General features: G+C 41.2%; 1 protein-coding gene across 2 annotated transcripts in view; it reads left to right on the top strand.

Moving 5' to 3' along the window:
- The window catches only part of kcnh3 (potassium voltage-gated channel, subfamily H (eag-related), member 3), a 95996-nt gene that overhangs the window by 14985 nt on the left and 59065 nt on the right, over positions 1 to 21946 (top strand). The window contains exon 1 of one of the 2 annotated variants that reach the window (XM_053876719.1): positions 16572 to 16910. The exons of the other annotated variant lie outside the window; for it this stretch is intronic. The gene's annotated coding sequence lies outside the window, so the exon portion shown is untranslated. Of the gene's footprint in view, positions 1 to 16571; positions 16911 to 21946 lie in introns of those variants that run through there. 2 annotated transcript variants of the gene reach the window in all.

Here is a 21946-nt window from a genome sequence, read left to right on the forward strand (position 1 = left end):
TTGTTGTCTTTTTTTTTAATGCCAAAAAATGATTCTACTTTCATGAGTCCTCCTTATGTTGCTTACAGAAGACTGGTGTTTTAAAAACAATGTTAACAAAATTGAGAATACTCAATATTGAATAATATGAAAAAATAGATTGTGATATTCATTTGACGCTATATCGCCCAGCTCCACTTATCACAGAAATGAGTTCATAACTCATGATTAATAAAAGTTTGAAACCTGGTCTTTACAAGTCCAACCCACTTCAGCCTCCTTGGACTCAGCTTTATTGTCCTCTCAACTTTAGCTCAGCCAATCAGAATCATCTCATGTGCTCCCCCAGTTGTTACCTCATAATGCATGTGAATAAATAGACTTTTCAAGTGTCCACTGCGTTGCCAAGAGATACTGAAGCAGCTCTGAGCTGGCTGTCTTCAACACCGAACAGTGTAACCAGTAACGTTTGGTGGAAGAAGGTCCGGATCGTGAATCTCACAGTCGCCATCAGAGCTCATGTTTTCACTGTGCACTTCTGCTCGGTGATATAAACTCAGCAAAGACGTCTGTGTTAGCAATACTGAATGGATTTATTGGTATAATATCAATGAGGCCCTAGATATGATGAATGTAGAGCCCTGTCATAAGCTGAGGCTCAGTCACCAAATACCTAAATACCCATATTATTCATCAATTATTTTGCCTCCAAGGAGAACATTAGCTGCGCATGAGCGAGGTCACCGTGCTTATAAACAAAGGATCAGGTCGTGAGCTTTCCAAAAACCAGACCACCACTGAAAAGGTTATTGTGTTTTGATGTGATATGAAACGACTGCCGATTCTTTTAAGAAGTGTTTTCATTTTTTTTTCTTCGTATTTCATATTGACACAACAACGCTGCATTTCATTGACAGAAACATTTCAGTGACGTCCTGGCACCACAGATGTTCGAAGGTGGACAGTAAAGAGATTTTTTTTAAAAATACATTTGAATTCAAAGACGGTGCAGGAGGTTTTCTCCGTCTGGTGCTGTTCAAGTCATCTGTCCCAGATACACTTACGTCCTATGTTCTATATTTACTTTAAATAAGCCATTATTATATCAGATTTTTAAGAAACCATTTACTTTAGATATACTTTATTCAAACTTCCATTTATGTATCTTATTGATCCAATGTTACTCTGAAGATATGCGCTTTTCTTTTTTTTTTTTTCTTTGATCGCAGCAAACGTTTGTGTGAAGTAATTTCACATCGATGACACTTACATGGAGCACCTCTCATCTGCTTTCCCGCTACATTCAGCCAGGAACAATGATGGACGGAGCAGACAGTGGGTGTCTTTTCAGAGCAGACAGATGGCCCCGGAAGAAAAACAGCATAAGCAGAATTGACAGATCAGTCTGGATGGGAACATGAAATATTTAGCCGCAGTAAATGGAGGAGGAGACAGTAGGTAGCATTCATTCCAGTGACATCTCTTATTTGCATTCATTAATATTAACGCTGCCACCAGTCTGCCATCCGAGTCGACAGAAGAGGCCTTTATCACCGTGTAGCGCATCTTACGTACAAAGACAAAAACAAGCCATGACTGAAGCTGCTTGGAGGTCCATTTTCAAACTGTATTTTGAAGGAGCTAACCATCAGTGTTTGATACTTCCAACTTTAATTGATGTTATGTTGATGCGATGTTGCTCCTTTTTTTACATAAGAGAAGAAGAGCTGCTCATGTTGCCAAAGGTGCTGAAAGCTCAGCAGGTGGTCAAGATATGAGGCCAACTGTTCTATGTCACGCAGCAAAACAGTTCTTCAGTCGAACACTTTCCACCATAGGCGTTTTATTTATTTGGAAAAAAACAAACATTCCACTGAAACCCAATATTTATTATTAAATCCTTTTTGGACACCTTCCTCGAAGCATCATGTCTTGACCATGTCTTTCCCTCTGTTTGTCAATCTGTCTGGTCGTGTGTCCGTCCAAACTGCTGCTCTCTTTATCTAGCAGTCTGTCTCTCTTTAATTAAATCTGTCCGTCACACGAACCCTCGAGCTGCTGCCTCAAGTGCTGAGGATGATCCCGGATGCACCAGATCGCAAAATAAAAACTACTATTTCACTGTTTTCTATAGATCACACTGGCCTGCAGCTATGACATTTTTTTTTTTTACTGGTCCACAGATCCCCCCAAAAATTAAATCAGGTAAAAAATAAATAAATAAATTCAATGAAATAGTAGTAATAATACACAATATATAAAAAACTAAATATTATACATTTTTACATATATACATTTTTAGGGGTGGGATTCAATTAAAAAAATAATCTAGTTAATACGAGAATTTGTGATGAATTAATCTCAATTAATCGCAGTTTAATGGTATCAGAATATTTGACACAAGAAGCCACATTTTTCAATTTGAATGAATTTGGTATATTACTGAATCAAATGATGGACCCATACATACATTTAAACAAGTTTTTATATCACCTTATTTAATCTACAGCTCTTTTCATGTCTTGGAAATATTTGTATAAGAATTTCAATTTCATAAGAATTTCAAGTCCATTCAGAGTAGTGGAAACCCTGGCCATTGTGTAGTGAAAAACCTCCCTGAACAAAAGCAAACAGATGCTTTTATTTGCTTTTGTTCAGGGATTCCTCCATGTTTGTTGTTGTTGTTATCATCCTAGCTCCATGTGTCTTGTGCATCAGTGTGATCCGTGGACCAGGAACTCCTGCACTTACAAAGGTTCCTTGTTGTCTGGAGAGCAAATTGATAAATTAAGTTAATGTTTTTGTTGTAATTAATGAATCGTAATAATGTTGTAATTAATTAATCGTCATTAACTCATTAAAGTCTCACCACTATTTTTTTTCATGAGTTCAATCCCAAAAACAAGGCTTTTTGAAATTATAATGACAACTATTGACGTTCAGTGTTTCATAAAAACATTTCATTTGTTTAACAATTTCAAAAAAACTAATAAAAAATGAATGAATTTAGACAATTAAAAACATTCAGAAATAGGAAAAAGGCCCAGATTTTTCAATAACAGCTGTTTTTATGGAGTAATTAAGTACAAAACTTAACCACTTGGTAATTTATCGATTATAGCTGCATGAGGAAACATAGAGGAGAGCAAGACTCGTGATCCCATCTGGCCACACAGTTTGATCAAGCATAAACTGATATTGAAGTGGAATTTTTGTTTGTTATTCATGACAATCAATATTTCCTGTGCATTAAATCATAACATTGAAACATAGTCTGTCCGTCAACTTACATCCGTGTGGAACAAAAATACATAGAGTGAAAGCAGACAAAGGCAGGTCGCAGCAGTCCTCGACTCTTCAGATTTTGCTGGCATCATGCAGAATGAAGGGAAGAAGTAAGTCCAGTCTGCTGCATCTCTTCTTCCTGGGAGTTACATTTGGTCTGAGCGAGTCCCAGCGAGTCATGTTGCAGCACTGTGTGACTCAAGTGGCTTGGCGACAGGTGGAATCACACCCATCCCGTCAGAGAGAGTGGACATGTGTTGCTCCAACTGTTGACCAGGTTTAACCTGATCTTAAGTGATATTAACCTAACACTTTTTGTCAGAAGGAAACTTCCATTTCAAATGCGCCTGATCCAGACAATGTTCGGGCTAATGAAGGTCACTCATGAGCCCCTATGGTACTTAATTGAAGCAGAACTAGAGTCTGTCACACACATGAGTTTGTGAAGCCAGCAGCGCTCCCTGCATGCAAACCTTCGACCCCCGTCTTTGCAGTGGAAACAGCTGGGCTTGTCGAGATCGATGGCCCCTTTAATGAAAAAACAAACAAACATACGCACATCCAATGATCCGCTGGGTCGATACACAAATCAGACTCAATAGAGTGGCTATACAGTGGTGATGCACATTTTAAACTGACTCTGACTCACACAATAGAACGTTTGACACGACCATCCATCACAGTTCCGCACACATGTGCTTTATGAGGAAATGTGTTTTTACACAGTCACTGCGTCTCATGGTATCATGGGAAATGAGTGTAGCAGAAATGCCTTCATTTTAGGCATGATATTCTAGTCCTTTGGGTCAACAGCCCCTCAATATCGTCCTGAAGAATAAATAAGTAAATACAATCCTAACAGATTTCAAAAGGAAACCAGCAGTGGAAAGTGAAAGTGAACCTGAAATTATAATGTAAAGATTTGTTTGTATGGTTACAGGGGGCTTCCAGTCAGTGTAAAAAGCGCTATGTTATTTATTTATTGATCATTTTTATATTTACATTCAACAATTTAACATTAAAAGATGTTAATTATACTGAGAGTGGGGCAGTTTTTTATTCTGTTGACTGGGGTTAAAATGAGCATTTTTTTCATCAAAACAAAATAATGTGACACGAAGAATGAAAAGGAGGTGCGGAGAGCTCATATTGTCCTCTCAATTACTTTTTGGAAATCTATTAAATCCAGCCTGAGAGTGGACCTTACCAAAAACACCTGCACCTGATTCTATTAGTGGACACAAAAGCTTCACACGAGCGAGCGCGCACACACACAGGTTTTCTTTATCAGCCTGCGGTGTCACATTAACACTGAAAACAGGCCTAGAAGAATAGAAAGCCCTGTTTCTTCTGCCACCTCAGCACAGAAGAGGCGGCCACAGAGGGAGACGTGCAGTCATCATCACATTGTGCAGGAAGAAAATGCTCTTTAGAGGCCTGAGAGGAGCCAGGGATGGACAGAACAAAGGAGCATGGAGGAAAAAGTGACCGAAAATACAGATCTAAGAGTGCGACATAATGTGGGATAACACAGTTCAAACAGGTTTTTCTGGGGAGAACTTTCTTTTGGACCTCAGCAGTGCCATGATGAATGCTGAAGTGTGTTCATCATACAGGAAAAAGAGAGCATACTATAGCCTTATTTTCTAGTGGCCCTAATGTGCTCTTCTTCACCTGTTAGCAAGATGAGACGCCGCCATAACAGATAGAGAGCTGTGATAGAACAGTGTTGTAGCTGTATGAGGAAATGGAAGTTTGAAAAACAAGCCTTTGAACAAAAATTTTGCAATTTTTTTGCTTCTGATTTCGAACAAAAATCCAGACCTGGAACGCCCCCGAAAAAAGCCAGATAAAACATAACGTGCGCGGACCGATCGGCTGACCCACGACGCGCTTTGTTATTGTGTATAACGCAGCCTCTGTGTGCAGACGTGTCCCGTTAGCTACATTTACTGACAGTTTTTTCTTCATATTGAGGTGTAAAACCTTTCCTGTCTCCGCACTGTACCGTGGTAGAGAGTGTCACAGGGGAGGTGCTCGCTCTCCACACCTCTGAGGCTGGAGCGCTCACTCCAGGGTTTGATGTCCTGTTGTGGGCTGGAGCTGGGACAGGGATGAGGCGAGTCTGGGACAGAGCGTGACTTGGTTTATGACTTTGTCACAGCCAAACTGCACAGAAGCGCACATTCAGAGCTGGACACGCACCGGGCCCCTCTTCACTTCTGGAGAGACGTCACTCACTCGGCAACCCCTCCCACATGCAGCGGCCACACACATAGAGGAACAGCGCACCTGCAGCAGACACTCTACATTCACTCCTACAAAAGCCTATTTTAAGGCATGGAACGCATGATTTCTTTTTCCATTCATTGCAATGGGAAAAATCGATTCAGCTTTCGAACAAATCGCTTCTCGAACAGATTGTGGTCGAGAACCGAGGTACCTCTCTCTCTCTCTCTCTGTCTATATATATATATATATATATATATATATATATATATATATATGGAAAACTTCCTAGAATCTGTTCACATGACTATTTTTAATTGTAAAAATGTAAAATATATATCAACAGTTACATTAAGCATCAATCTTCAGTAATGATTTTTCACTTTCTTTGATGTTCAACCCATCAAAGTTACTACAAAAGGAAACATCTCACAGCAATTTTAGGTGCCATCAAATATTTAATACGCTCCAGCGATGCTGAGATGTGAAAGCAGCTGAGCTGAGTCCACATTGAGAATCAAGTCATTACCTGGTGCGATACAGAGAGAAAGCTGTGATACTGACAGTCTCCGCTATCATATTTCTAATCTGCGCCTATTTGAGTTTGGGACTGCCAAACTGAATTAGCTGCCATTGTTGTTTCAGATGAGACCATAAGAAGCACGGTATTAGAACCAGCAGCGCAGACTCAGGGAAGGCTTTTTGGGAGTAGAGTCATAATAGAAACGTTGATGGCTGTGTTTTTAATTTTTCCATCTTCCGTCTTGATCAGAAATATCAAGGCCTTTTGTGCCAGACTTGTCGTCTGAAACTCATCTGACTCAATTTGAGTGACTTGACTTCTAGTGCGTTTGTTGGTGCCGTGTGCACAAGCACATCAGTGGGGACATGCAAGTGAGTCCCACTGATGTCTCTATTACTGAAGCACCAAGAAAAGGTTACACGCCGACTCATTTACTCACCACATAACTGAGCTGTGCACTTCATTGATAGAAGCACTCAGCAGAACCACCAGCAGCTTTTGCATGGGTCACGTCATCCAAAATGTGCTCACTCATGCTTGAAAATAATGGAAGACGCAGACTTTCAGAGCAGAAGCAAGTGAGCCGGTGACCTCTTCGACTGTCTCTCCAGGAGTGGAACATGACTCCCTCATATGGACACGGTACACGATAAAAGCGATCCCTCAACCGCAGGTCCATTCAGGGTCACAAAGGTCACAGTCCCACAGCCCCACATTCACAAAAGAATGGCAGGGTGATGTTGAGATAGCAGCACAGAGGACACAAATAGAACCAGCGGAGAAATGACTGGAATCATTTCAGCTGTTAGTAGACAAATTTTATATGTTTACTCTTATTCCTGCAAACATTTTTTTATAGCAGCGTGGAGTAGTTATGCAAGCTTGTCTCTCTTCACATTTGGAGAGCCTGAACTTTACGATTAAGAGCTCGGGCCAATTATTGATAATGGACTCAAATGACTCTCTGCCAGTGAGGTGAACTGAATTCACACGGATTTCACTTTAAAGCTTTTAACCAAAGCATTTCTGATGGTGGCTAGTTCTAAGGAAGCACGTGTTGACCCTTGAAAAACAGGAGTTGAAAAGCTTTTTCAGAGATCAATCCCCTGTATTGCATGTGTGTGATCACATGGTCAACATACGGTGCAACTCTATGGGAGAGAGGCGGGTAACTGAAATTCACAGTGATCCGCGTCATGCCCAATGAAGCTTTGTGAGGGAACTGTTTGTTGTGCTTTAGTGAAACGAAAGATACAGTTGTTTTGAAGGTAAGATGAGACGAAAGTGAAATTAAAACATAACACGTGATTTCTTTTTTAAAAATTCGTTTCAAACCTCAATGGAGAAATACATGGAACTGCAATATTTTTAAGCCCAATAAATATTTAAAAATGTAAATAAATACAAACTAAAAAAGTAAATATGCCAAGGAGGAAATATATTCACCTTATAAAGTTGAAATTTTTATCCAAATATTTTCAAGACATTAAAAGAGCTTCAGTTTAAATAAAGTGATGTAAAAACTTGAATATAGCCACCATCATGATTTATTGTGCTATTGTCAAACTGGTGCAAAATAAACAATATTTTGTTGTTTAAATGTATGTGTGGGTCCATCATTTGATTCAGTAATATATACCAAATTCATTCAAATGACAAAATACATTTCAGTGTACAGTTGAAGCTAGCTTGTTTGTCAAGCTGTTACAAAAGTAACATTTGCAACTTAGCTGTGCTACATTTTTTTGCAAAGTCAAGTGTATTTGATCAATATCTCATGAACCTTAAAAACGTCAGCAGAGACAAGCAATAAAAGTGGCAAGCGATGGTCTTGGTTAAGTGTTACCAGCCCCGTACATAAATACTGGAGACATCAAGTGGATGTGGGCCGCTACTCTAAGCTCTTGAAAAGGAGCGGAGGTGTTAGACCGGTTGAGTTACCTCACAGTGTGATGCAGAAGCTTCCAAACTGCAGGGATGTGTATCTGTCCCAAACAGTCCTGAGTGTAATGGAAACACCTTGCATATTAAGGAGACACAGTATAATAGCTCCTTCCTTCACACGTGGCAAGTCAAAGTCAGTCGGCTCATGCATGAGGATACAAAAAGCCTGCCATGGCTCCTCCAACCTCAGTACCAAAGTCCACTTTGACAGTCGTCTGTATGTTTCACCTTCGGAGTGAGAATGTGTTGATCAGTAATCTGACACATAAAGCGTTCACTTGGGTGACACACACAAGGTTTTCCAAATCTAGAGTAATTTCTTTAATCTCTCTGAGAAAGTTTGCCTTTGCCATTATGTCTGCGATGTGCAGCGATGGGACTATTACGTGAAGATTCTGCCTCACCGCCGACAAGAATCACCTCCTGGCAGCCAGAGATCTCTCAAGATCACACGTGACTGAGGAGACGACATCACAACACGCAAAAAACACAGCTCATAACATGAAAGTGTATTGGATGAGTTTATTTTATTTTATTTTATTTTTTCGCCCAATAATCCTGTGGGGAAAAACCAACATAAAGTACAGGATCACCTTTACTCCTTGTGCCGGATGTGTGCGGCAGCAGATTCTGGCGAAATTCACTTCCAATGAATAAAACAAGCGTGTTTGCTATCATTCCAATAAATCTCAATAGGTCCACCTTCGCCTCCTTGTTTCGCTCTGTCTTGATCGACAGCGTTCCATGTCGGGATGCGTCGCCTCTCACCACACTCATAAGGATTTTTGTGTCATGAAGATTGAACACATTTTTTTCGGCCCTGACTGTTTTCAGAGACAGTTATCGGGGACAAATTCACTCCACTCCACACACCGACATACACAGGGATTCTCTCATCGGAAAGTCTTGGAAAAGCTAGGATTATTGGGCGGCTACCATCCTTGGTCAGGAAGGAGCAAAAACAGGATCATTATTGCCCCAGTGACTGGCTCAAGTATTACACTGACCCTGCTTTGTGACAATGGCAGACTCGATGACACTACATGGAATGTCAGTTGCAACTGTTTGTGTATAAATATCTGTTTCTTGATGGACACAGATGATTATTAGACACATCTCGTGTGGTGAGCTTGTAGCTGATGGATGATTCAATACAACAGGTTGGATCAATACAGTCAGAATATTGGATTATCATTGGGTCTATCAATAAAATGTGGACCTTTGTAGAAGATTTTAGAAGCCAGAAAAGGCCAAACCAGGGTGTGAAACATGTGGAGGGGAAAATATGGCTGTGTCCGAACTGAACAATAAAAGCTTGTCGGGGGGGGAAAGAAGCAGGATCAGCCGACAGCGAGTCAGAGCACATTTAGACCGCTAGTTACCACCAGAAGGTGATTCATGACTGCACTCGCTCTATTTGTCACCTGATTGCTGGAGTCGGAGACAGCGGTGCGATTACATCACACCCCTTCCACCACCAACAAAGGAGGGCTAAGAATGGAAAGGTGGCCCAGGTGGAGGTGGTTAAGAAAGGACGAGGGAAAAGGAACGTAGGAGACACAGCGAGGGAGCGAGGCGGACAATTACAATCCAAATGTGTGTGGGCGTCGGTGACGCGCTGCGCGGCGGAGGACGAGCGGCTGGTGGGATTTTGCTGTCGTACAACACACCACCACGCGCAGTTCCAATCCCATCTTTCACTTTGGATCATCTTCAAAGCTCCTCCACCCCCAGCAGCCTTGGCATGTTCACCAGGCATGAGGACGGTGCACTCTCCTGTTGCTCCCAGCTACACTTAGCACATGACTCTTAAGTTTAAATGCTGCCTCTCGGCCCTCAGATTTTTTTCTGACTACATTACAGCCATGTGGACTGTAAGGGAGGTAGTATTCTCCACAGTTTAGTCATGACTGAAGTAGAGAAGGGACAGATGTTCTTGTCTTATCCTGGATTTGCAGCCACTCGAACAGAGTCACAAATATATTCAATTAAGTTAAAATAATTCCAAAAACGAACGTATTCGACGCTTAGAACGACTCTCTTTAAACGCTCTCTTCATAAGAATGCTAGAAACAGAGCTTCAGCAGAGCGTCTGTGAAATGAAACACTTCATAACCTTCAGAGAAACACCAATTGTTTGTCCACGATCAGAAATCACTGTCACATCAGATGACAACAGATGACACTTGCCATTTCAGCCGCAACACCACATGAAGAAGACACTCGCAGAGACTTTCCACAAAGAAAACAGTGGGAACAGCAAACACATTTTCTTTGTATTCTACTCCTCATGTCCAACATAATTATTTATCATTAAATGAATTTCATTCGTATGAAAAATATTTTTAAAAACGTATCCTTTATGTTTGTGTTTGGAAACATTTGCAACTCTAGTTATTATTAGTTTATATTATGCAACAACCTTTTTTTTTGAGTAACTTCTTCGTCTTCACCATTATCTTCATGCTCATAAATACTTATATATGAAAGCACCAAGCTGTTCTCCTTATCCGAAAAGCAAAATCTCAGCCAAGTATAGCAGTGATTTTTCACCACAGAGTGTCATGCGTAATTCATGAGGCGTGATGAGGACAATAGCACAAGAGCCCCCTGCCCTCAGCGTGACCTCACTCCAGGTCAAATTCCTAATCTACAAGCTGGTGTGGTTCAGTGGGGAAAAGAGAGGGCAGTTTTTTTTCCCATTCAGGCGCCCTCTGTAATCAGATCATCAGCATAATTGTGGCAAATGTTTGGCGTAAACATCATGCAGTATTCAGTGTGGCGGAGAGTGATCCTCATCAGAGCTGGCGCTGAAGACGCTCCGAAGGCTTTTGTCCGTGGAACTCAAGCGCTATTGATTTAAGATCAGACCCTCAAAACAACCAGTATTTTGGCCCCAGGCGAAATGTAATAAATATTTATCGCAAAATCAGGATCAAAGGATTCTTGAAGAATCAAGTGGGAAATCTGAAAGAAGCGTGCCGGTTAACGCTTTTCTCAAAATAAATAAATAGAAACCTGGACCTTTCTGCAGGAGGTTTAACTTTTGACGGATCTACACTAACTTTCAAACTTCAACATCGCCCTACTCTTGTTGCACCTCACACAAGGTGGACGTACAGCCAAACATCACAGAAAACAGAACTTACTCAGCGTAGCGTCATATAGAATAAATAGATTTCAGGGAAAGAAGGTCATTTTTAATGCACTGTGTAAGAGATGGAAAGTCATTTCCAAAAGATGTCCCACTTAGTTTGTCAACAACACTGCGAGAGCAAAGTCTTGACCCAAATTGAAGTCGAAACTCATCCTCACGTCCTCCCTCCTCCCTGTGTTCAGTTCCTGCTTTGACTCAACAGTAACAGTGAGTTGAACACTCCAGGAGAAGAACATGAAAACACACATGAGAAGAAAAACGTTGTTTGTTTAAGGAACATAACATAGAATTTGGTTATTGAGGAGCGTTTATGTCTGATGAGCCACACAGAGCTTGTCGTTCTGATACCAGCAGATCTGTCCTGATCCGTTTGTTACAGATTGCGGTGGGTGGATGGTGTCGCGTGGCGCGAAAGCAAATCCAAACCAAACAGAGACATATTTTCTCCTGTGCATGTTTGTGTGTAAGAAATTCTCAGGAGGCCATCTTTGAAATGGCATGGTGACCGTGTCCTCTGGGGTCGGGGGTGAAGGGGGTGTGGTGACGTCAGCTGGTCAATAACCAGCGGTGGGTTTGAGGAGGAATGGAAACTACACACATGAGACTCTATTCCTGAGTTTTCTAAGAAAAATAAGGATTATTTTGAGGCATATCTGTGTCAAGGCTGGGTTAATCACATATGTATTTTTTTTTGTTTTCCAGTAAAATGATAATTTATGTTCAGCCATTTATTTATATCAAATCCTTGTTTCTTTTTTGCAAAAGTAGCAATGACTTTTAATTTGATATATCCACTGTATATCAAACGCAGTAGCACTTTAGAATATGGGTTGGATTTGATTAAAAATAATATCATCAATTAGAGGTATTTGTTATTAATGAATAACAATTAATCCCGTTTTAATATTTGACAAAACAAAATGAGTCTCCATCATCATGGATGTTTTGCTTATGATTATATTGTGGTGAGCTGGGAAGTGTTTAAAGGTTCACAGGTATAATAAACAAGTCAATCTAATGAATTATTTTTGCTGTAAATTAATTAATCTAAATGAGTCTCAAACTTAGTTCCACATAAAACTTCTGTCATTTTTTAAAACATATCTTCTGTAAATTTTGGCTCTTTCTTTTTGTATGGATATGAATATTTGTTATATATATAAAATATATAAAAAATATATATTTTTTAATTAAAAAAAATATATATATAAAGTATGTAACTTTATATATATATATACTTTTTTTTATAAAATAGGAAAGTTTTTATTTTTGTCATCTCTGACACACTATTTGAAGCAGGACATAAAAACAATAACAATTTCACAGAAATAAAAAGTAAACCTATATAAATTAATGAAACAAATTACGTATTTTCCCTTCCATGTGGAACCTTCATTAGACCCTCTCTGGTATAATATTACTCTACTGTTAAAAAAATATTCCTCCCTTTTCTGATCCAAATAGAATTCTTTAATGGCATTTTTATAGAATTCCTCATGAATGAAAGCAGAATGAAAATGATTCATGACCAATTAAACCACATGTTCAGGATTCATATAAATGAGAAAAAACTATTGACCAAAAATGTATTGACATAAACATTGTAGTCGTATGAAAGTAAAGTTTGCAGTGTGATGCGTGCAATTCTACATCAAAGATTTGTCTATAAAGGAGCCATTTTATCCCAATTTTAGTTGCTGCAGAAATATTTTTATTACGCTCATTATACTTGTACTCATGATGAGGTGTTTAACTAAAGATATTAATCATAATTCTATTAATGGAAAGGGCAATCTTCGACCCTCCAACAGCAGATCAATGTCAAACAATTAATGTCTTCTGGACTTTTCTTTTAAATAAGAATAAGAATAAGAATAAGAATATCGATTACACCTTTTGTGTGTAGAAATACATGGATCTGTAGGCACGAACTGCAGCAGGACAAAAAAAGGAGTATGAAATAGGAAGGAGAAAGATGTTAACATCTGCATCATCTTTCCGGCGAGTAAATTTCCCCTCATTGTGATCGCACGCTCTGTAATTCACAGCGAAGTTATCAGGATTCCAAAAAGGCAGAGCCAATGTGCTTTCATCTGCTGCGGGGATTGTGACTTGACAGAAGAGGATGAGGAAGAGACGAGATTGCTTTGAAGCATTTGGATGACGTCTTGGCTGAAGTCGAGCCTGTTTCATGGCTGGACCCTCAAGAGTCATTTCCAAAATTCCAGAACACGAAGGGGAGGGAGGGGCGATTTCATTTTCTATATCTCCCTGGTTTACATCTTAGCATCGATCTGTGGCGGCGGCAGAGAGGACGGAGTGGCGAAGAATGGCCATTCGTGGGACGCTCATTGATTGTTTTCTTCCAAGAACAGCGGATTGTTTTCTTTTTCATTGCTGTCGGTGGATCTGTGATCAAGCATCTTTCTATACCTCTGCGCCCGTCTCGCTTTCTTCCAACAGCCGCTCACACAAAAGAGCTCACAGCAGGCCTGCTGAAATTAAGCATCACTATGTATCAGACTGAATGAAAACGCTGTCCTCATGGCGCCAACACGGATGATGACATAAGCATAGAATATTTTTGACTTTTATTTTACACTCTTGTGTTGCCATTCCATCCAGCATCTCTTTTGAATGAATATTTCTCACGGAGTATCGTGAGAAAGTGAATAAAAGTGATGGATAGCACTGTATATTTCTGTTTGGATCAAGGTTTATATTTAAAGAATTATTCGTCATATGTATTCATAAAGTTTCTGCTATGTTTGTGTAAGTCCATGATCATATTATTTTTCCAGTTTATCATCACTAACAACAACAACAAGAACAGTATTTATTTTATATATATATATATATAATTTATTGATTTTACTTCACTATTCACTTACTGTAGCCATATTCCAGATCCATTTAACCTTGACCTTAAATAATAATATTTTTTTAATTCTTCATAATTTTTTTCTCAGTCTTTGACACACTCTAATAAGTTTAATCAGTGAAGTAAAAAAAAAAAAAAAAGTCAGGAACGACACGCGTGACATTAACCTGCGGCACTTTCGCTCCGGTGAGTGGTCGCTGAAATCCACTGTATTGATAACATTGATTTCCTGACTCCTCATGGGATTCATTTGTGAGTCCTGTCGATTCCAGCAGAAGTCAAGATCTGCTAATGGTGCAAAGTGTAGGTCAATTGCCGCCGGACTTCAAGATATTTGAAAAGCTTTGGCTGCTGACTTACAGCTTTGGATCAACAAACTCCACTGTGAAGAGTTCAATAGTGTAGTTTTGCGGTTTATGCAGTGTGTAAGGCCTGTGTTCTTTGTGGGGATGAATCTGCAGTATGTACGTCCAGTCATGTACCTATGGCTCAGTGTTTGTCTCTGTGATGCAAGACTTTCGCTGGACATTCATTTTGTACTTCAGATACGTGTGAAGTAAGTCACAACGGCCGACCGAGACTCATTCACGATGCTAACAGGAATATATTTAGCTGTCTGCTTGCTCATTTTAATGAATCAGAATCAGAATCAGGATCAAATTTAGTGCCATGGTCAGTGGGGATCCCACCAACTAGGAAAGTGTTTTGGAATAAAGTGCTGTGAATAAAAAAACAAATAAAATAAAATAAAATAAAATAAAATAAAATAAAATAAAATAAAATAAAATAAAATAATGATCACAAATTCAACAGTCTGACGGCCGAGGGGAAGAAGCTGTTCCTGTGACGGGAGGTTCTGGTCTGGATGGACCGTAGCCTCCTGCCAGAGGGAAGAGGAACAAACAGTCCATGTCCAGGGGGAGAAGGGTCGGCTCTGATCAGACCTGCACGTCTCTGAGTCCTGGAGACATACATCTGATTTATGGATTTGATATGTCTTGATGGTCCAGTTATAAAAAACGAATTGTGGATTCCATCATCAGTCAGTCAAACCGTCATGACAGACGTCACTGGAGTGGCCTTTGGTGGTGTGCAAATACAAAGCAGATCCTGCGGGTGGCCGCCTGAAACCAGAGATATGACAATTTGTGTGGCAGTGCTGCGAAACTGCAAAGAAGGGACATCTGAAAACAAGATAAAAGCACTCATTCCAATAGGTGCTTGAAACAAGTGAAATGATCAGCAGGTAAAGCAAGATGAAAATTTCTTTAATTAATATTTGCATATATAGAAGATGAGGTGTATCCAAGGGGTTGTAAAATGTGCAAATAAATAAATAAAAATACAGATTTAAGCTGACATTGCTGAAAAAGTACATTTTGAGACCGTGAAAATGAGTATAACACTAAATTTACATTTTAAAAAATCTATATAATTGGAGAAAATGGTTTTAGGAAGTGATTTTAACATCCTCTAAAAAAGTGTCACACAACTTAAAATGTCAACAGAAATCACATCCAGAATCATATAAGAGCGGTTACGTAGCGTCAGGGAGTCAGGGTTGCTTCACAATGCGTTCCAATCAACGTTTGTCAATATTGTAGATATTGATTCATTCGTCAAAATTAGTCTCATCCTTACTTCCAAATAAACATTATATAATTTTTTTAAATGTGTCTTTTGCACATTTAGGCTCTTTCCCTTTGTCAAATAAAAAGGCCTTTTTATGAAAGTCTTCATGAATGAAAGCAGAGAAATTATGATTTGAAAATGATTCATGATGACATACCAATAATATCGCTTGTTCGATAATGAACTCACATTTTCAGGATTCATGTGTCTATAAGAAAATACAAAAGAAAAACTTGAGGGAATGACAATTGTAGTCTTATGGCACAGACACCACTGCTGCAATCATGGCTAAAAGACTGTTGTGGCTTACTTTAGTAACAAGATCTATTCTCCTTGCGGCTCATATTGTGGTGCGCCCTATAGTCCAGAATTTACGGTATCTCATTTTAAGATTTCCTGTCTATTGAAGACGGAACAGGCAAGGTTATGCCTAAGATGAAAAGATGAACACCAGAAATAAGAAATTCAGGACTAAAATACAATAAATCAAACACTTCTAAATCTGTTTTTTTTTATATATATCTTGTTAAGAACAACGGTGTGCAGTGTGCTGCCCCGGGTTTTGACTCAGGTGGATGTCGTCGCGTCGCCACTACGTGGAACCTGCAAGTGCAAGAGTTAGAGTTGTGTCCAAAATGTACTATTTTTGGCCTGAAAACGGATGATGTAATTGTTTAGAGGCACCACTTGCTGTGTTTTGTGCCCTCTTTTATTCTGAAACCAGAAGAAAACAAACTGCTGCATCTGCCTTTTTGTCATTTCCTCTTCAAAAAAAGAAAAGCGTAATGCACTCAGTTTCCATTACTGCTCTTTCGCCTGAAGTTTGAGTGAGTCGGCCCGCATCACTCCAGTTGCCTTTGGTGTTGCACAAATACAAAGCAGATGTGCAACAACATGGAATCATCAGAAAGAAAAGCGTGGGAGCTGGAAATAGCACCAAACAATTCCATAACTTCCATGCAGTGGGGCTTTCGGACTTCCTCCGGGTGACAGTTTTAGTGGTTTGCTTTAAAATATTCCACATCAGTAAACGTGCGGAGCTCACGGCAGGCTGTTTTATTCTATAGAGTCGGAGCGTGACTTGGTTCAGTGGCACCTTGTCCTGCCGAATTAAGCCAGCGCACTACAGACACACATCTTGTTCTAATCTGATCAATGTAGTCCAATTACCCTCAGTCACGTGCAATTGCATCCACAACATTCCATTAAAACCCTCCTCAGATGGAGCGACTCGATGCCTGTGCTGCGGCTGTTGCCGCTGGTTTGACCTCTAAAAGGCGGTAAGTTCTTACATCATTTTCATTTTAGCGGGTATCTTCACACCAGCCTCCTTTTCAGAACCAGTGGGATCAGAACTCCCGGCTGAATCCCGTCCCCGGGACAAAAGAGCGGCTGATCACGCTATAACATGCTTAATTTCCACAAGGTCATTCTGGGAGCTGGAGGTCAAGCTGTGAAAGAGTGAAAAAGAAATCGGTATTGATTTGATTTGCTTTCGAAGGCGTGGCAACAATCTGGGAGGACTCAAAAGTGGTGACATTGTGATTCGAGAAGACGTGGTGCTCTGTCGGATCCTTCTGTGGAAAGTAGGAAATAGATTTTGTGCTGTCTTTTAAAACATCCCAGTGGAATTCCCAACTGTGAGTCATATTCCGTCAGTGTGTCCTGGGTTAGCTGTGCTTGTTGACCAGACTTCTCGAGCCAAACACTACCTATGTGACCCAAGCAACGGATTTACAATGTGGAGACGTGATTCCATGCGATGAACAGATGACTAGAAATGGGTGTCGAGAGCCGGTTCCTATTCAGAACTCTTTGTGGAATTGTTTAGAAATCTTCATTTCCGTTCTTCATATTTGTTCCCAACTGTGAAGTCTGACTCTACTCGCTACCATTGCTGCCCTTTCACGAAGCTATGCCATCGTAAAGGTGTTCAAAAGGCTTTGTTTTGTTTGCAAAGACGTTACGACTTTAGGGCCACTGAACTCCTTCAACATCACGGTATAATGTTGAGATAGTGTTTGATCAGTGACAGTGGACAACGCTGAGCTAACAGCTATCTTGACGGTTAGCATGGCGCTAACTGTTGTTGTTGTCAGAGGAAACTCATACGTTTTTAATAATGTCACACACATCTGATTTGCGCTGCGTGCTTGTTTTTACAGTGGTGTAGAGAAGTGTCTGTCCTGCACACATAATGATAACCAGAACCGATCTACAGCAAAGGCATCATTTAACATGTTGTGTTTGTATTGTTATTCAAATAAGACCTTAGAAGCACGATGAGCAGTATATTAAATGAGGTTCATACATGTACGTTGATCTTCTGGTCTGGTTCACATGGGCCAATAAAGACCTGAGTTTAACAGAACAGCTCTCTGTCAACTGTTTCATGGACCAGGTGTCTCAGGGTTCATTTCTGTTCCAGGTCTTATGCGAAATCCATGGAGCTTTTTTTTCACTGTAAATGACAGTGACTCAAGTTTCTGTAAACCAATCAAGAAGTTTGAAAACATCCTTTTTGATCCTGACAGTCGTTCCGAACTGGTGTCAGTGAGTTGTATCATAAATGGAATTGCTATTATCTAAAATCATTCCCAAATCTACTGATACTAACTGACCTGTTTCTCTTCCTCTTTGTCCCATTGGTAATCGAAAAGAGAATCGCTAACAGTATCTATAATAGAATCAGAATCGCTAAAATCTTATCCATTCCCATCCCTACAGACAACTCAGTGATGTGGTGGCAACTCTGAAGGATCTGATGGACCCAGAGATGGCGCCATCCAAAGCTTTTTTTCTTTTGTTTTTGAATAGACTTCCACAGAGTGTATTTCCAATCCTCCATGTTGACATTCAGCTAACTCTGGACCCGCCCACCCAGTCGATTGACCAATACACTAACTTGTTTATGCAACTGGGGCCAAGTAGCACAACAAGTGTCGCCAAATCACAAATGTAGCTGACAGTACACTTCAGCCACTCGTGAGGGTCATGTGACATTCGCAAACAAAAGTGCGGCCTTTGTGTTTGTGCACTTGAGCCCCCTGATGGCTTCACTTCTCCAACAAAGACCCCCTCATCAAATAGTGATATCGAAAAATTGGCAGGTTCAGATCTTCAGGGAATTATTTATGAGTCCAGTTTTCCACTGAACCAGTGGAGGGGAAGGAAACTACCCTGCACACACAGTGAACACAAATGAATTCCAAAACTTTTGACAGCAGATAGTGTGGTCATTTAATTCATGTGTTGCATGTTTGTTTAAACACTCCACTGCTGCAGCTGCTACTGTATGTACAGTAGGTGCTTTTCTAGCTTTATGCGGAGAGATTATTTGTGAGTGGGCATCCTTCAGGGACTCTGGCCACAAATACACAGGTAGAATATCTGACGACTCCTGTGAGGAGGATATATCTTCACAGTAAAAAAAACAATGGTTATCGTGCTGCGGTGAGCTCTTTTCGAGATTTGCTCGAGGAATATTTTAGAATATGATTATTAAGATTCTATCTCTGTTACAGCAGTTGTATACCATCTAAGACTTGTGGATTGATTTGATGTCAATCACAAGACAAATGAGGAACACACACTGATTATAAGATCCACAAGGGAGAGCAATGTATCAACCAATAGATTGGAATGCGATATGTGTCCGCATCTCCAGACCGTAACATATCAGGTTATACATATATTCAGTGGAGCCTTGGTTTTCGTACGTCCCAGACTTCGAACAAATTGGACTTCTAATGAAAATTTCTAGTTTTTTTTGCTTCTGATTTCGAGCGAAAATCCAGGACTCAAACGCCCCCGAAAAAAGCTGAAAAAAACATAACGTGTGCGGGCCGACCAGCTGACCCACAACGCGCTTTGTTATTGTGTATAACGCAGCCTCTGTATGCAGATGTGTCCCGTTAGCTACATTTACTGACTGTTTCTTCTTCATATTGAGGTGTAAAACCTTTCCTGTCTCTGCACTGGACCGTGGTAGAGTGTCACAGGGGAGGTGCTCGCTCTCCACACCTCCGAGGCTGGAGCGCTCACTCCAGGGTTTGATGTCCTGTTGTCAGCTGGAGCTCGGACAGGGATGAGGCGACTCTCTTTTCCATTGTGTTAAAGCCCTCATTGAAAATCACCCCCTCATCCTCAAGCTTACCGTAGTTAGTAAGCACTGCTCCACCTGCTTTGGTGGTCTGACATTGTGCTAAGATAGAGGGGGTCCAGGGCACATCAAGCTTGATCAGCTGCCAGATACAACCAGCCACCCAAGGTCGCTCAACTCTCCCAGAAGTTTTGCAGATCAGACGCTCCAGCGCTTCCTCCCTTCCCATCTCTGACTCTTCACCCTTGTACTCAAGGCCTTCTTTGGTCCCCACCATGCTTTCCTCCATCTCAGGGCAGAAAGGCAGACTGGTGGCGGCGCCCAATGTGGCTGCGGCTCCCCTCCCAATATCTGCACCAGGAGTGCTCCCATCCCAACAACTATCCCTCTTCCCACATGTGCAGTCCCTCAGTTTTGTTTGTGTCTTCGATGCTGCTCGTGAGCTGAGGTGTTTTTTCCAAATCTCACCAAATCTGTCCGCCTCACAGGAGCCTAGTTGGGGAGTTGCTTGTTTCTCCCACCTCCTGCTTCTTATTCTCTCTATACTCATCTATAACCGCTACTTCTGTCCTCCCTCGATGTCTTGTGTGTCTACCTGGATGGAAGTCATACTACTGGTGGTGAACCTCTTTCCAATTCCGATTGAATCAATTCATTCCTCTGGCGATTACATCCAGGATGAAAATCACTTGAGAATTAAGTGAAATCATTTGTAAAGAATTATCGTCATATAGCTCCTCTCAGTCAGTATAATGCTATAATGGCGGCTAGTCACCGCTTAAGTGTATGTTTGGTGCATTGTGGTTGATTTGATGGAGGAAATCACATTGAGCTCTTCAGTGTGAGGATGAATGAAATCTAATCAGAAGGATGGGTTTCAATGCTCCGTGCCACAGAAGAAGCAGATGAGAAGAGGAGGCTTGAGCGAAGCGGGGTGAGCTGAGCGATAATCAAGAGCAAGGGGCCAGTAAGAACAAAGAGTGACCAAAAATCCAAATAGAACGAATAAAACGGCGCTTCTCAATGAACTGTCCCCCAACGGAGCGTGTGTTCTCCGGCAGCTGAAGTGGCTGGGAGGCGACAGGTGGGCCAAGAGGCGGCAGGGGTATTCAAAGCGACGCGGTGATAAATCACGCTTCCTGGCCTCTTCTGTCTTCCAGGAAATTGATTCCACTTCACACCGCGATGTGCGATCTTCTAATCTCTCAAATGTAGCCCGGGGAAACCGCAAGCAGGGCTGTTGGGGAGAGTTTTTAATCATTATGCATGATGCACACAACACGGCATCCTCTCTCTGAGGTCTTCAGATCCTCACACCTCTGCACCTTATACTTCCTGACAGTGACGTGCAGTCAGGGGAGGCGGGTGATGCAGCACTGTTGTCCATAAGAGAGAGCTGAGCCAGAAGGCAAAGCTCTAGATACCAATCAATCTTCGTCCCGACCCTCACCTACGGTCATGAGCTTTGGGTCATGACCGAGAGAGCAAGGGGCTGGATACAAGCGGCTGAAATGGGTTTTCTCCAAAGGTTGGCAGGCGTCTCCCTTAGAGATAGGGTGAGAAGTTCTGTCACTCGGGAGAGGCTCGGAGTATAGCCGCTGCTTCTCCGCATTGAGAGGAATCAGCTGAGGTGGTTCGGGCATCTCATCAGGATGCCCTCTGGATGCCTCCCTTTGGAGGTGTTCCAGACACGTCCAGCTGGGAGGAGACCAAGAGGTCGACCGAGGACCAGGTGGAGAGATTATATCTCTACGCTGGCCTGGGATCGTCTCGGGATCCCCCAGTCGGAGCTGGTGGATGTTGTTCGGGAGAAGGGCGTTTGGCGTGACCTCCTGAAGCTGCTGCCCCTGCAACGGCTTATCCCGGCAACAGATAAGCGGGCGACAATGGATGGATGGATGGATGTACAAATACTGAGAAGAGAAGCGCGGCGAGGCATAGATGGCGCAATGACTCGACATGCAATGCAGTGAGAACGTATTGCTGTCTCTCTGTTTTTCGCTATTAAAATGTTCCGACACTTTTGCTATTGTATAGCTGATGGACATTTTTAGGTCAACAACTGTATGTGTGTTACTAGTTTTTTGCGCTGAGCGATCATAAAACAGCTGCGAAAAGCCACAAAGTGAGACACTGTAGACAGTCTACAGTTAGTAAGTCAAGTGCAGCTGTCCGTTAATTTATTCTTCTAATGTGGCTTTACCTTCAAAATGA

This window comes from Synchiropus splendidus, chromosome 10 (genome assembly GCF_027744825.2).
Source record: "Synchiropus splendidus isolate RoL2022-P1 chromosome 10, RoL_Sspl_1.0, whole genome shotgun sequence".
Classification (NCBI taxonomy): domain Eukaryota; kingdom Metazoa; phylum Chordata; class Actinopteri; order Syngnathiformes; family Callionymidae; genus Synchiropus; species Synchiropus splendidus.